The 17,356-nt window shown below is 48.2% G+C and overlaps 1 protein-coding gene across 1 annotated transcript in view; it reads right to left on the bottom strand.

Moving 5' to 3' along the window:
- Window positions 1-6,048, bottom strand: part of NMRK1 (nicotinamide riboside kinase 1) — a 64,717-nt gene extending 58,669 nt beyond the window's left edge. The window contains exon 1 of the mRNA XM_069763207.1: window positions 5,963-6,048. The gene's annotated coding sequence lies outside the window, so the exon portion shown is untranslated. The remainder of the gene's footprint in view (window positions 1-5,962) is intronic.
- Window positions 6,049-17,356: the final 11,308 nt, after the last annotated feature.

Here is a 17,356-nt window from a genome sequence, read left to right as displayed (position 1 = left end):
TTTTGCTTTAGGGTTTTTTGTAGACTGCAAAGTTCGCTTTACTATCCTCGCTCTGTCTAAGATTATCGGGCCCCACTTTGCTGAATCTATTTCATCCCTACGTTTTGTCTTTTCATCTTACTCACAGTCATTATATGTGGGGGGCTGCCTTTTCCTTTGGGGTATTTCTCTGGGGGCAAGTCAGGCCTATTTTTCTATCTTCAGGCTAGCTAGTTTCTTAGGCTGTGCCGAGTTGCATAGGTAGTTGCTAGGCGCAATCCACAGCCGCTATTAGTTGTGTTTAGGATAGGATCAGGTGTGCAGTCTACAGAGTTTCCACGTCTCAGAGCTCGTTCTTTTGTTTTTGGGTATTTGTCAGATCACTGTGTGCGCTCGGATCGCTAGGCACACTGTGTCTCTGGATTGCCTTCATTACACCTTTCATTAGCAGACATAACAGATGACTCAGAAAACCGGGACAAATGAACAGGCTTTAAGAGGGAAACGTGAAAAGTATCGGTGATACCAAGGCATGGAGGAATAGCCAAACGGTAGACCACAGGGTTGACCTGTTCCAGAACCTTAAACGGGCCAATGTAGCGAGGCGCAAACTTAGCAGCCTGATGTTACGGGCGGAGAGCCACACTAAGTCGCCAGGAGCAAAGGTCGGAGCGGGGCGCCGGTGTGTATCAGCCGAAACCCTCATTTTCTCCTTGGAGGCCCGGAGGGCATCCTGAGTGCGGTCCCAGATGTCACGTGCCTCCACCGCCCAGTCTGCCACCCTAGAATCGGTGGATGACACGGGCATGGGCACAGGGACACGCGGATGCTGGCCGTAATTAAGGAGAAAAGGAGTCTGACCAGTGAAATTGGCTACGGCGTTGTTCAATGCAAATTCCGCCCAAGGTTGCACAGATGCCCAGTCATCCTGCCTAGCAGAGACAAAATGTCGCAAGTATGTCACCTGACTCTGGTTGGTTCTCTCTACCAACCCATTCGTCTCGGGATGATATGCCGAGGAGAGATTCAGCTCTATGCTGAGTAAACGGCAGAGCTCTCTCCAAAACGGAGACGCAAACTGGGGACCCCGATCGCTGACAATTTTATCAGGCATTCCATGTAAGCGGAAAATATGTTTTATGAACAACACCGCCAAGGCCCGTGCAGAAGGTAACCGTGGAAGCGGCACCAAATGCACCATCTTAGAAAAATGATGGGTGACTACCCAGATAATGGTGCAGCTACGAGACTTGGGTAAGCCCACCACGAAGTCCATCCCGACCATCTCCCAGGGCCTGTCTGCCACCGGCATGAGGTAAAGTAACCCAGCATGCCGTTGCCGAGGAGACCGATTCTGGGCGCAGGAGACACATGCCCGAATATAGTCTCTGACTTCACAGGCCATATGCGGCCACCAGTACGTCCTCGCCAAAAGCTCAGATGTCCTCTTGGTCCCAAAATGTCAACCCACTCTGGACGAGTGAGCCCAAGAGAGAACCTCTGGTCGCAAATTCGCTGGTACGAAAGTCATGCCCGGGGGCACGGACTCTAGCGAAACCGGAGCCACAGTTCTCAGGCTCTTTGAAGGGACAATAAGCCGAGGCTCCTCCTCCTCAGATGACAATACGGAGCGGGAGAGAGCGTCGACATGAATGTTCTTCTCCCCGGAGAGAAAATGGAGAGTAAAATGGAACCGGGAGAAGAACAGGGACCATCTAGCCTGGCGAGAATTCAGCCGCTGGGTCGTCTGTATATATACCAAGTTCTTGTGGTCAGTGAACACTTGGAAGGGAAAGCGAGCTCCCTCCAAGAGATGTCTCCACTCAGAAAAAGCCAACTTCATGGCTAGCAACTCCCTGTCCCCGATGGAATAATTCCTCTCCGCTGGTGTGAAGGTCTTGGAGAAGAAGAAGCAAGGATGCTTCCGACCTTGAGCATCCTTTTGGAAAAGGACTGCTCCAGCACCAACGGATGAGGCATCCACCTACATGATAAATGGTTTATCTACATCGGGGCGATGTAGGATGGGAGCGCTAGCGAGGTGTGACTTAATCGAGAGAAAGACTTTGGAGACCTCCTCTGACCACAACTTGGGATTTGCCCCCTTCTTGGTGAGGGCAACCAAAGGAGCCACCAAAGTTAAGAAGTGTGGAATGAACTGGCGATAGTAATTAATGAACCCCATAAAGCGCTGCACCGCTTTAAGAGAATGGGGTTCCTGCCAGTCCATCACAGCCTGTAGCTTGGCAGGATCCATAGCCAAACCCTGGGCAGAGATGATATAACCAAGGAAAGGCAAGGACTCCTGCTCAAACACACACTTCTCCAACTTGGCGTAGAGGGAGTTTGCCCGTAAGAGGCCGAAGACTTTGCGAACATCTCTCCGATGGGAGTCAGTATCTGGAGAGTAGATGAGAATATCATCCAGATAGACTATGCCCGAGGTGGTGAGCATATCCCAGAAGATGTCATTCACAAAGTCTTGGAAAACGGCTGAGGCATTACAGAGCCCAAAGGGCATCACCAGATATTCATAGTGCCCATCCCTAGTGTTAAAAGCCATCTTCCATTCATCCCCCTCACGGATGCGAATCAGGTTGGAGGCACCCCGCAGATCTAATTTTGTAAATACCCTTGCTCCCCGTAGCCTATCAAAAAGCTCAGATATCAGGGGTAATGGGTACTTGTTCTTAACGGTGATGGCGTTAAGACCCCTGTAGTCTATGCATGGACGTAAGTCTCCAGTCTTCTTCTCTACGAAGAAGAAACCAGACCCTGCAGGTGACACTGACTTCCTAATGAATCCTCTAGCCAGATTCTCTTGAATGTACTGAGACATTGCCTCCGTCTCCGGCAGAGATAACGGATAGACTCGACCCCAGGGAGGCTGAGCACCAGGCAAGAGGTCAATAGAACAATCATACAGGGGGTGAGGCGGAAGAGTCTCTGCAGCCCTTTTGGAGAACACGTCTGCATAGAGCCAATAGTGCTTGGGGAGAGAGGAAAGATCTGCGGGTGCCTGTGTTGTAGCAACCTGAACGCACTCCCTCTGACATCTACCCTCGCAGGATTTACTCCATCCCAAAATTCTCCCTAAAGGACCACTCTATATGAGGAGAATGATAGCGTAGCCAAGGTATCCCCAACAGGACCTCATCAATTCCCTCAGGAATGACTAATAGGGAGATAATCTCCTGATGTGATGGAGACACAAAAAGCGTGATAGGAATGGTTTGGTGGGTAATCTGTGAGGGTAGTGTCGACCTATTTACCACTCGAACGGTTACTGGCTTGGTGAGCATCACCAGGGGTATTGCTTGGCGAAAGCGGATGACATAAAATTACCCTTCGCCCCCGAATACACGCATAGCTCTACCATAAGAGTGGATGGGCCTATGGTAATTGTCCCCTTGAAGGACAACTTTGAGGCAAACGTCGCCGTGTCTAGCGTACCTCCTCCTACTGCTACCAGACGCTGATGTTTCCCCGACCGCTGAGGACACTTGGAGGCAAGATGTCCTGACTGCCGGCAAGCATGACAAACCTTATGTGACTCGGACGCCTGGACTGGAGATTCCAAAGGTTTGGCGAAGGTGGGAGCCAGCCCAAACCTCTGCTTACACTGGGCTCGCTCCAACCTTCGCTCGTGAAAACGAAGGTCTATGCGAGTTGATACAGCTATGAGCTCCTCCAGTGTGGCGGGAATCTCCCTAGTGCCCAAAGTGTCCTTCACATGGTCAGCCAGCCCCCTCCAAAATACAGGAATGAGGGTTTTGTCTGGCCATTCCAACTCAGACGCTAATGTCCGGAAGTGAACAGCAAAATGGCTGACCATGGTTGAACCCTGAGTCAAAGCGAGCAGTTGGAGCGCTGTATCATTGGTGACTTGAGGTCCTACAAAGACCTGTTTCAGAGTGTCCAGAAACCGAGGAACACTCCGCACCACATGATCATTGCGCTCCCACAGCGGCATAGCCCATTCCAATGCCCTGTCCGACAAGAGAGATATTATGAATCCCACCTTTGCCCGCTGAGAGTATTTCTCAGGCTAAGGGAGGCGAGATAGAGTTGGAACAGGGGTGACAGTGGGTAAAGCTGCTGCAGCCACGCTAGCAGCCTGAACAGCAATTGCGATAACATCCACCGCCGAGGTTGCACGCTCAAGAGACGCCAACCGGCCCTCCAGCAGCTGGATGTACCCCTGCAATCGCTGTTAATCCGCCATTACTTAGCCAGATCCTGGCGCTAGTATAATGTTAGGGTTGGCGGAACGCACCGATTATATTTATTAAGTAAGATTGGTGCGTTCGCCACTCGGGATCCACCGTGCAGGAAAGAACCTGCTGCTAAGTGAATGGCGGCACTATATGCCGGTACAATGTGATAAACACACGGGTTAACTTCACCCTGTGTGAAGGAAGCGATCCCTGTTAAGTCACAGGGTCGCGGTACCGCACAGAGAGCGCAAGCAAGGAACCACAGAACTCTATCCCAGGACACAGGATTAGAGTTAGTGTAGACCTCTTGCGATCGACACCACAATTGGGGTATCAGAGGTAACTATTATGCACAGAAGTGCATGCTGTACCACACTAGCGGATGCCACTAACCACCCAGACTTGGGTAAGGTAAGCGCTCTAATAGCGCACGCCGCTGCACTGGCGGTCACAGCAGTTAGACGCTGCTTCGTGTGTCAAAGCTGTGAGTTCAGCCGGGTGCTAGATTGCAGCCATACACTTTAAGTGAACAGTCATACACAAGGGATGAGTTTTTTAAGGAACGACTTGCGCTCATCAACACACACACGATAACAATTGTATACTAGCGCATGGTCGTGCGGCCATGCGAAGCTTATATAGCTGCAGCACGTTCAGGACCCTTCAAACAAGGACCAATGGATTTGCAGCAGTACCTGAGCATGTGACCCTAGATCTCCATTGAGAGATCTTGCCCTGGGCATGCTCAGTGTGTGCAAAGCAGAACTTAGTCCTAGCACCTACAGGACCTTCCTGAGCATGTGACCCTAGATCTCCACTGAGAAATCTTGCCCTGGGCATGCTCAGTGTGTGTAAAGCAGGACTTAGTCCAGAAAAGCCTGTTCGCTGCAGATCAGTGCAGGGTACAATAGCAGAGCCTGGAGAGGCAGTAGTAACCCTTTGCACAGTACCAGTCTCAGCGAGACGCTGGGAGCGACGTCTCCGCTGAGCAGGCTGCACTGCGGCCGATGCAGAATGGGAGACCGCAGCAGACACGGATGGAGATTCCCCCTGTGCGGCAGAGAAAACTCGACTCCTAACAGGGTGTTAGATCTGGTGATCATGGAGGCTAGTGCAACATTGCTGAATTGGTCTGAGACAAAAATGTAACTCACTATTGAACATCCGAAGTGTATAGATAATAATAATTTTATTTATACAGCGCACATATTCTGCAGCGCTTTACAATTATAGATGAAAAGACACACTATCCGTCCAAGTATTATAAATGCTTGACATGTTCCACGGTGGCTATCATGTTTGGATCATCCTTTTTGAATCACTCTGTATATTACCTATAAAGTAGATAGCTCTGGGTCAGTCTGCCACATGGGAACATACCCTGTAGTATCTTCCCACTGAGGTGAGGAGCTGCGCAGACACAGCTCTCGTTCTCCTATAGCCATGCTGTAATGTCTACAGCAAGGAGCAGATACAATACACAAATACATTCAGAGAAGTCGGATAATTGCCGTAATGATTAGTATCACGCCTCGTCTTATTTCCTACACTATTCCTATGTCGTGTTGTGTAAATATGTGACTCTCCGGATACCATACAGCTAAGTAGTCTCGTAAGCTTGTATCCAGCACTGAGGACTCTCTATTTAGGAGACAGATACATTTTATTTTGGGTAAATATATAGGAAGTTTTAACATTCACTTTTGAATGCAGCTGAAATAGTGTCGCCTACTATAGAGAATACATTGCATATGACGCCTGCTTACCTTGTTTAGGGCAATGGAGAACGCCTCCTATCTTCTCAGTGGAAGTGGGCAGGACGAGCTCACATGGCTGTCATAGTCACACATCATGTGCTCATGGAGCTGATGGGTGGAGATTCACTACCGAAAGGGAAAATGGCCCTATAGATAGAAAAAAGGGAGACAAATTACACAGGAGTCACAGGAGCGTATAAGGCTGCGGTCACACTAGCAGTATTTGGTCAGTATTTTACATCAGTATCTGTAAGTCAAAACCAGGAGTGGGTGATAAATACAGAAGTGGTGCATATGTTTCTATTATACTCTTCCTCTAATTTTTCCACTCCTGGTTTTGGCTTACAAATACTGAGGTAAAATACTGACCAAATACTGCTAGTGTGACGGCAGCCTGACTCGGGCAAGTGCTATATGATGTTTTATCGGACATCACTCTGACACACGTGACAAGTGACAACATAATCATCCCACATTTCTGGAGGAGATTGTGACAGATTTTCTTACATGGCCGTGAATCTCCAGTCTTAGTTTAATTCACTGACGTCTGGAGGGGAAAGGACTGTGGAATATAAAGAGATGACACCAAGCAAATAACATGACATAGTACAATTATCGGCAGCTTCTTATTAGGTGGACTTATAATATGTATGACCAAACATGGATTAAGGCAGTGCTTTCTAAGATTGTAGAAGATTTTGTAGGATTTATTCCACACACTTTTTATTTGAGGCATCCTATTTTATTTAATTTTTTTTATTCCTGGATTGTGAGTAGCTTCTGTACACTACAGCTTACTCTCTAGCTTCCCCTATACATTATCCCCTTCATTTGTCTGCGAATTGAGATACTGATTTGGCTCTTATACTGTCACTAGCTCTTGAACCCGTTCTACGCCCGGGTGGCGAGCATTTAGATTGGTATATGGTCTCCATCCTGGTATGTGCTGCTCCATCCTGCGTCCCCATCCTGTCATGCGCTGCTCCATCCTGCGTCCCCATCCTGTCATGCGCTGCTCCATCCTGCGTCCCCATCCTGTCATGTGCTGCTCCATCCTGCGTCCCCATCCTGTCATGCGCTGCTCCATCCTGCGTCCCCATCCTGTCATGTGCTGCTCCATCCTGCGTCCCCATCCTGTCATGCGCTGCTCCCATCCTGCGTCCCCATCCTGTGATGCGCTGCTCCCATCCTGTGATGCGCTGCTCCCATCCTGCGTCCCCATCCTGTCATGCGCTGCTCCATCCTGCGTCCCCATCCTGTCATGCGCTGCTCCATCATGCGTCCCCATCCTGTCATGCGCTGCTCCATCCTGCGTCCCCATCCTGTCATGCGCTGCTCCATCCTGCGTCCCCATCCTTATGTGCTGCTCCATCCTGCGTCCTCATCCTTATGTGCTGCTCCATCCTGCGTCCCCATCCTTATGTGCTGCTGCATCCTGCGTCCCCATCCTTATGTGCTGCTGCATCCTGCGTCCCCATCCTTATGTGCTGCTGCATCCTGCGTCCCCATCCTTATGTGCTGCTGCATCCTGCGTCCCCTTCGTTATGTGCTGCTCCATCCTGCGTCCCCATCCTTATGTGCTGCTCCATCCTGCGTCCCCATCCTTTTGTGCTGCTCCATCCTGCGTCCCCATCCTTATGTGCTGCTCCATCCTGCGTCCCCATCCTTATGTGCTGCTGCATCCTGCGTCCCCATCCTTATGTGCTGCTCCATCCTGTGTCCCCATCCTTATGTGCTGCTCCATCCTGCGTCCCCATCCTTATGTGCTGCTCCATCCTGCGTCCCCATCCTTATGTGCTGCTGCATCCTGCGTCCCCATCCTTATGTGCTGCTCCATCCTGCGTCCCCATCCTTATGTGCTGCTCCATCCTGCGTCCCCATCCTTATGTGCTGCTGCATCCTGCGTCCCCATCCTTATGTGCTGCTCCATCCTGCGTCCCCATCCTTATGTGCTGCTCCATCCTGCGTCCCCATCCTTATGTGCTGCTCCATCCTGCGTCCCCATCCTTATGTGCTGCTGCATCCTGCGTCCCCATCCTTATGTGCTGCTCCATCCTGCGTCCCCATCCTTATGTGCTGCTCCATCCTGCGTCCCCATCCTTATGTGCTGCTCCATCCTGCGTCCCCATCCTTATGTGCTGCTCCATCCTGCGTCCCCATCCTTATGTGCTGCTCCATCCTGCGTCCCCATCCTTATGTGCTGCTGCATCCTGCGTCCCCATCCTTATGTGCTGCTCCATCCTGCGTCCCCATCCTTATGTGCTGCTGCATCCTGCGTCCCCATCCTTATGTGCTGCTCCATCCTGCGTCCCCATCCTTATGTGCTGCTCCATCCTGCGTCCCCATCCTTATGTGCTGCTCCATCCTGCGTCCCCATCCTTATGTGCTGCTCCATCCTGCGTCCCCATCCTTATGTGCTGCTCCATCCTGCGTCCCCATCCTTATGTGCTGCTCCATCCTGCGTCCCCATCCTTATGTGCTGCTCCATCCTGCGTCCCCATCCTTATGTGCTGCTGCATCCTGCGTCCCCATCCTTATGTGCTGCTCCATCCTGCGTCCCCATCCTTATGTGCTGCTCCATCCTGCGTCCCCATCCTTATGTGCTGCTCCATCCTGCGTCCCCATCCTTATGTGCTGCTGCATCCTGCGTCCCCATCCTTATGTGCTGCTCCATCCTGCGTCCCCATCCTTATGTGCTGCTCCATCCTGCGTCCCCATCCTTATGTGCTGCTCCATCCTGCGTCCCCATCCTTATGTGCTGCTGCATCCTGCGTCCCCATCCTTATGTGCTGCTCCATCCTGCGTCCCCATCCTTATGTGCTGCTCCATCCTGCGTCCCCATACTGCCTCTGACCCGCTCGGCGCCGAGTGCTGGGGGGGCCTGAGCAGGCGGGGACACCGGCGCGCTGTGGGGGTCAGGTGCCGGTATCGCCGCCAGCTCAGGCCCCCCCAGCACTTACTATACTCACCTGTCCGGCGTTCCATCGCTGAGCGCCGCCATCTTCCCGGTCTCCTGGTCGTGACTGTTCAGTAAGAGGGCGGCGCCGGCGCGCATTAAGCGCGTCATCGCGTCCTCTGAACTGAAGGTCACAGGCCGAAGACCGGGAAGATGGCGGCGCTCAGCGATGGAATGGGGACAGGTGAATATAGGCCGATACTCACCCTCCTGGCGGTCCCTGCTTCTGCGGTGGAGATCGCGGTGTGCGTTCAGTGTGAACGCACACCGCGATCTCCCGGGAGTGTCGCTCTGTGAGGCGCAGACTGCGCCGGCGCTTGCGCTTGCGCAGTCTATAGAGGCTTCGGACAGAGTGACGCTCCCAGCGTTATATTATAGATATTGCAAGACTCGTTAAAGGTTTGATTGTGACTTGTAGGATCGCTACTTCCCACAGGTGGCGCTATAGAGTTTAAATCCTCTTTTTCTCTGAAGAGGCAAGTAGGTTTAGGTCAGGGTCCTGGCTGGATCAGTCAAGAATCACCACAGAGTTGTTGTGAAGCCACTCCTTTGTTATTTTAGTTGTGTGCTAAGGGTCATTGTCTTGTTGGAAATTGAACCTTCGGCCAAGTCTAAGGTCCAGAGCACTCTGGAAGAGGTTTTCATCCAGGATATCTCTGAAGGGTCAGTGTCACACTTGGGTTTGCAATGCGAGAAACTCGCACGAGTCTCTCACATCAATACCCGGCACTGACGCAGGCACTTGGGACCGGAGTGTGCGGCTGCATAGAAATATCGAGTGTCGTGGCAGTGCCGGGTATTGATGCGCAAGTTTTTAACTAAAAGAGCCAACTTGTGCAGCACTAATGCTGCATTCTGTGAAGGTGGCTCTTCGCTTTGTGGCCCCTTCTAATGCTGCAATATTACTTTTTATAATTTGCGTGCCATACCTTTAGTCTGTCCGGGGGGCATGTCTTTTCCCCCGAACACAACCATCCGCCAATCATCCCCTCCGTGCGCCACCTTCTCTGCCTTCAGTAACGTACCCGGCGCCTGCGCTGTGCTTTCCTTTTTCAGGCAAACGGCGCATGCCCGAAAAAGGAAAGCACAGCGCAGACACCGGGTACGTTACTGAAGGCAGAGGAGGCGGCGCCCGTAGGGGCTGAGTGATGGCTGGGGGGTGGTCGTGTCCGGGGGTAAAGACGTGCCACCCGGTCAGGCTAAACGTATGGCGCTCAAATTATAAAAAGTAATATTGCAGTGTTGGAAGGGACCACAAAAAGAAGAGCCAATTTCACAGAATGCAGCATTAGTGCTGCACAAGGTGGCTCTTTTAGTTAAAAATGCCAGTGGGGGATGACAGACTCCCATTAAACAAAGAGTGAAAAATTTAAAGGGGTCTGAATACTTTCCGTACCCATTGTATATTACATACATAGATAGATTGAAGAAAAGTCGGCAATTCATCTGCTGTGTACTGTAACATCACTGCAGGAGCCGACAGGATAGAAGAGATGGATTACATACAGAAAATACAAATAGAATAGGTAGATATACAGATGTCTGTGACAAATACAATTAGTACTGCTTGGGAAAGGGGTAATACCCATGGAGCTTCCCAGGCTGTTAATATCAGCTCTCAATTGTACACTTAGGGTATCTTCACACGGTCAGTAAACACTGTGGGCCGGACGCTGTGTACATACACAGCGTCAAACTCACAGCGGCCAGGTGTTACAGTATAGTGGATGGGATTTCACGAAATCCCATGTCCGCTATGCGTTCACGGTCGCCTTCGGCTTCCCTGCAGAGACGGACATGCAACGCGCCTTTCCAGACCGCAGCATGTCTATTTACCTTGCGGAGACGCTCAGTCTTCGCAAGATAAATATCACTAGTCCAATGTAATGGGTGCGGTGATTCCACACAGTTCAATGAACACATGAGGAATCACCTGTGTTCAAAAACCGGCAGCGCTTTGGACGGAGCGGACATGTGCTGCGTCCAAAGCGCTGCCGATCACTGACCACTTTTGTTTGCAATTTTGTATAGCTGGGATTTTTTTTCTTTTTTTCAGTACATTATATGGATATAGTAAAATCAATGGTATTGTCTCACAAGCACTCACACGGCCATGTTGGTGAAAAATAAAAAAGATATGGCTATGGGAAGAAGGGGAGCAAGAAATGAAAGTGCAAAAACAGAAAATAGTCATGGATGAAGGGATTAAGCTATTCCTATGTTCTGCATTAAAAACTTCCGGTGTGATTCCAGCCTAATCCTGGTCTAGGACAGTCGCAGTAGAGATTCTAGTTGTAACTTTTACTACGATGTAAAATTAAAAAGTCAGCAAAAAAATGAAGCATTCAAAGGTTCATATTAAACAATATTTGCCAACGTCAAAATATTTTCCTCTTACGGGAATCCTACATCAGGGTGGTTTCACTCATGTTTTAAGAAAAAATGCTGCATTTTTCTTACCTTTTTTTATAAACAGAATAGCAGAAAAAAAAACACTGTGGGCAGATATTATCGTGATGTCAATAGGGAAATGAACCACTAAAAGCAGCTTTTTTGTGTGGCTTTTATGTTGTGTTTGTGCATTTTTACCATTGTTGTGTAATTTTTTCTCAAAGCGCAGCATGCTGTAGATATTGAATTTTTCAGGTGTTTCCCCATAGCCTTCACTAGACGTCAGGAAAATGCTTAAGAAAACTGCATGTGTGAATAAGAAAAACAAACTTGTAAAAAATGTAGAAGAAATTTAGTTTAGATTATTTTTCGCTAAATGAATGCCGAAAAAAGATTGGGTGAAGGAAACGCAAAAGTCAAATAAGGTCATTGCACAATGGAGGGTGACCACAGATGTATAAGTTGCACAATATACTGAACAGCAGATGTTAGAGGAACAGGGCACCACCACTGGGTGTCCACAGGCATATTTCTGCATTTACAATGCTACATTAGGCAGATTCACGCTACGCATGCTAAGGACCTCTTTTCATGGCACAATGTCACAAACCACAGACGGCCGGTAGGATGGGTAAAAGATCCATTACCTTGGATTAGATCCACATCGGACTGTTGTTCAATGATGGCTGTTGCAGGAGCAATGAGATATGGGGCAATGCTTTGTGTAAATGCGTACCTCCCAACTTTTGAAGAACAGAAAGAGGGACAGATCATGTGGCATGCAAAATGCGTGGTGGCAAATTTTGGCCACACCGCAATCCAAGCTCATTTACCATTTCTTTCTCCCCCCGGCAGGAGTTGTCAGAGGGGCGGTGGTAGTGAGGGAAATTCAGCAGATGCCCGAGACTCCAGGGCACAAACTGTTATGATCTGGTGATTAAGAAGCGACATGCGTCTAGCTCTGAGCAGGTGGCAACTATACTGACTGCAGTCCCTAAGCTCAACACAACACTAGAAATAGCCGTGGAATGCTCCTAACTCGGCCTAGGCATCTCGTCACAGCCTAAGAGCTAACTACCCCTAAAGATAGAAGCAGGAAAACTATCTTGCCTCAGAGAAAATCCCCAAAGGATAGATTAGCCCCCCACAAATAATGACTGTGAGAGGAGAAGGAAATGACATACGTAGTATGAAACAAGATTTAGCACAGGAGGACACTTCTAGCTAGATAGAAATAGTACAGGACAGAACGCTGTGCGGTCAATAATAAAAACTAGAAAAAGTCCACCGCAGAGAAATGCAAAAATCTCCACACCTGACTAAAGGTGTGGAGGGCAAACTCTGCTGCCCAGAGCTTCCAGCTTAACTGAATAGATCCATACTGAAAAGCTGGACAAATGAACAAAAACAAAGAAAGTGCTGAACAACAAAGTGCACAACAAGATAACCGCAAAAGGACAAGCAAGGACTTAGCTTTGATGAACTGGTCAGAGTGTCAGGAAAGTCCTAAGAGCAATGACTCCAGGCAGGAACAATTGACAACTGGCATTGAATGAGGGATAAGGCCAGACTAATATAGCCGAGCCAGAAAGACGATCAGTGAAAACAGCTGCTGAAGCTAAATCCAAGAAGCAGCCATACCACTCAAAACCACAGGAGGGAGCCAAAGAGCAGAACTCACAAAAATGCTACTTACAACCACCGGAGGGAGCCCAAGGGCGGAATTCACAACAACAAACCCAAATCCGGACTGTTCGCTGAATCAGGGACTGTCCACTGAATCCGGGACAGTTGGGGCTAGAGAAGAGTGGATGGATTCCTGGGTCTCTGGTCCAGAGTGCAAGTCAGTGGTACCTGACGGCTGGAAGGGAGGCTGAAGATCTCTAACCTTCTGGCATCCCCAGTGGCGGCGCCTGCACTGCAGCATGATCACATGTATAATTTAATTATTTGCTGGTATAAATAAATTTCTAAAAAAAAAAATTGTGTCTCAAATGGCGTCGGTTGCACCTGCTCAGTAGCCTCTATCGGCAATCTGATAGTGGCTACTGCGCAGGCGCCAGTGGCACCATCTTGCCAGAGAAAAAAGAATGGTCTCCACCAAGATAGATGCTACTGCATAGCCGGTGCCATTTTGAGACTATTTTTTTTTTCAGGAATTTATTAATACCAACAAATAAAACAAATAAATGCACATTATACATGCGATCATGCAGCAGTGCAGATGATTTTTTGTTTTTCCAATACATATAATATTCAGTATGTAAGAGGGGGCAGGTCAGTGAGGGATCAGTGACCGGTGAGAATCCATACAGATGAATGCCTAATCAGAGCACCACATGCAGACCCCCACAGGCCGCCCCAGAGCACAAGCATATCATTAACTGAAAACTACAAATACAGATTAAACAACACAAGACGGATTTCATCAACCAAGGTCTCATTTTAACCCCTTCACCCCCGGAGCTTTTTTTGTTTTTGTTTTTCTCTTCCCTTATTTCTAGAGCCATAACTTTTTTATTTTTCCATCAATATGGCCATGTGAGGGCTTATTTTTTGCGGGACGAGTAGTACTTTTGAATGATACCATTGGTTTTACCATGTCGTGTAACACAAAACGGGCTTGTTGTTTGGCTTTTTTGCTAGGTTCACTAAATGCTAAAACTAACCTACCATTATGATTCTCCAGGTCATTACAAGTCCATAAACACCAAACATGTCTAGGTTCTCTTTTATCTAAGTGGTGGAAAAAGATTCCAAAGTTTGCAAAAAAAAAAATTGCGCAATTTTCCGATAACGGTAGCGTCTGACATGTCGCGGCTTTGAGGTGGGATCACCTCTGGAGCCCACCTCAAAGCGGGGGTTCTGCCAGCTGACGTACTATTCCATCAGCTGGCAGAAAGAGGTTAATCAGTATAACTGTGCCGACCTGACACTGTGTGAAGGTTACTGTGCACAATCCTGCTGACAGGTTCCCTTTAATAAAGTAATGTAATAAATTTTACATGCGTTTTATTTAGGTTCAACATAGAAGACTTAAAAAAAAAAAGCACAAAAACCACAGGGATGAGCAGCGTGCTTGGGTGCACAGGCACCTTTTTGTTAAAATATACATGCAAATAAGGAAAATGAAAAATATTGGTATTTACAGGATGGCCAATAGAAAGGGGCTGCAATACGCATATAAGATACCTTATACAGGTGCTTCTCACAAAATTAGAATATCTGCAAAAAGTTAATTTATTTTATTTCTTTAATACAAAAAGTGAATTACATATATTATATAGAGTCATTACAAACAGAGTGATCTATTTCAAGTGTTTATTTCTGTTAATGTTGATGATAATAATAATAATAATAATTTTATTTATATAGCGCCAACATATTCCGCAGCGCTTTACAAATTATAGAGGGGAATTGTACAGACAATAGACATTACAGCATAACAGAAATACAGTTCAAAACAGATACCAGGAGGAATGAGGGCCCTGCTCGCAAGCTTACAAACTATGAGGAAAAGGGGAGACACGAGAGGTGGATGGTAACAATTGCTTTAGTTATTCGGACCAGCCATAGTATAAGGCTCAGGTGTTCATGTAAAGCTGCATGAACCAGTTAACTGCCTAAGGCTACGTTCACATCTGCGTTGTTGGGCGCAGCGTCGGCGACGCATACCGACGCATGCGTTATGCGCCCCTATCTTTAACATGGGGGGACGCATAGACATGCGCCGGTATGCGTTGTACTGCATTTTCCGACGCATGCGTCATATAGACGCACAAGACAGGGTGCAGAGAACGCTACTTGTAGCGTTTTCCCTGCGCCGAAATTCCTGATCTGTAGGATCTTAAGACAACGCATGCGTCGCAAAACGCTGCGGTGTGTACATGCGTTGTTGGTTGCGACGCTTCGCCGACGCTGCGCCCAACAACGCAAATGTGAACGTAGCCAAAGTATTTAACAGTACAGACACAGAGGCTATTAACTGTATAAAGTGTATGAGAACATGATGCAAGGAACCTGATTATGGTTTAAGTTTTTTTTTTTTTAATGGGCCACACAGGAATAGTTAGGTTAATGCGTTGAGGCGGTAGGCCAATCTGAACAAATTAGTTTTTAGGGCACACTTAAAACTGTGGGGATTGGGGATTAATTGTATTAACCTGGGTAGTGCATTCCAAAGAATCGGCGCAGCACGTGTAAAGTCTTGGAGACGGGAGTGGGAAGTTCTGATTATTGAGGATGATTAAGGCTTGCAGCCAATGAAAACCCAAAAGTCATTTTCTCAGAAAATTAGAATACTTTATAACACCAGCTTGAAAAAATGATTTTAAAATCTAAAATGTTGGCCTACTGAAATGTATGTTCAGTAAATGCACTCAATACTTGGTCGGGGCTCCTTTTGCATCAATTACTGCATCAATGCTGCATGGCATGCAGGTGATCAGCCTGTGGCACTGTTGAGGTGTTATGGAAACCCAGGTTGCTTTGATAGCAGCCTACAGTTTGTCTGCATTGTGAGGTCTGGTGTCTCTCATCTTCCTCTTTACAATACCCCATAGATTCTCTATGGGATTAACCCCTATCTGACATATGACGTGCTATCCCGTCGAGGTGGGGTAGGCCCGCATGACCACCAACGGGATAGTAGCTGACATCTGGCACTATGTGCCAGGAGCGGTCACAGACCGCCCCCGGCACATTAACCCCCGACACACTGCGATCAAACATGATCGCGGTGTGTCAGCGGTATAGGGAAGCATCGCGCAGGGAGGGGGCTCCCTGCGGTCTTCTCTGAGACCCCCGCAACAACGCGATGTGATCGCGTTGCTGCGAGGGTCTCTTATCTCTCCTCCCTGCTGCAGGCCCGGATCCAAAATGGCCATGGCATCCGGGTCCTGCAGGGAGGGAGATGGCTTACCAAGTGCCTGCTCAGAGCAGGCGCTTGGTAAGCCTGCACTGCTGTAAGTCAGATCGCTGATCTGACAGAGTGCTGTGACAGCTGCAAATCATAAAAATCCGCTAAATAACCCGCTTTAAAACTAAATCAAACCCCCCTTCATCATCCCCTTAGTTAGGGAAAAATTAAAAAAATGTATTTATTTTCATTTTCCCATTAGGGTTAGGGCTAGGGTTAGGGCTAGGGTTAGGATTAAGGCTACAGTTAGGGTTGGGGCTAGGGTTAAGGGCTAGGGTTAAGGCTACAGTTAGGGTGGGGGCTAAAGTTAGGGTTAGGGTTTGGATTACATTTACGGTTGGGAATAGGGTTGGGATTAGGGTTAGGGGTGTGTCTGGGTTAGAGGTGTGGTTAGGGTTACCGTTGGGATTAGGGTTAGGGGTGTGTTTGGATTAGGGTTTCAGTTATAATTGGGGGGTTTCCACTATTTAGGCACATCTGCGTTGAAAAAGTAAAACAGTGCTCCTTCCCTTCCGAGCTCTCCCGTGTGCCCAAACAGGGGTTTACCCCTACATATGGGGTATCAGCGTACAACATTTGGGGTCCAATTTCTCCTGTTACCCTTGGGAAAATACAAAACTGTGGGCTAAAAAATAATTTTGTGAAAAAAAATATTTTTTATTTGCCCGGCTCTGCGTTATAAACTGTAGTGAAACACTTGGGGGTTCAAAGCTCTCACAACACATCTAGATGAGTTACTTAGGGGGTCTACTTTCCAAAATGGTGTCACTTGTGGGGGGTTTCTACTGTTTAGGTACATTAGGGGCTCTGCAAACGCAATGTGACGCCTACAGACCATTCCATCTAAGTCTGCATTCCAAATGGTGCTTCTTCCCTTCCGAGCCCTACCATGTGCCCAAACGGTGGTCCCCCCCACATATGGGGTATCAGCATACTCAGGACAAATTGGACAACAACTTTTGGGGTCCAATTTCTCCTGTTACCCTCGGAAAAATGCAAAACTGGGGGCTAAAAATAATTTTTGTGGGAAAAAATTTTTGTTTTATTTTTACGGCTCTGCATTATAAACTTCTGTGAAGCCCTTGGTGGGTCAAAGTGCTCACCACACATCTAGATAAGTTCCTTAGGGGGTCTACTT

Source organism: Ranitomeya imitator, chromosome 1 (assembly GCF_032444005.1).
Source record: "Ranitomeya imitator isolate aRanImi1 chromosome 1, aRanImi1.pri, whole genome shotgun sequence".
In the NCBI taxonomy this organism is placed as follows: Eukaryota; Metazoa; Chordata; class Amphibia; order Anura; family Dendrobatidae; genus Ranitomeya; species Ranitomeya imitator.
Note: the sequence above shows the minus strand (reverse complement) of the source record. Positions and strands in the feature narration are given on the sequence as shown.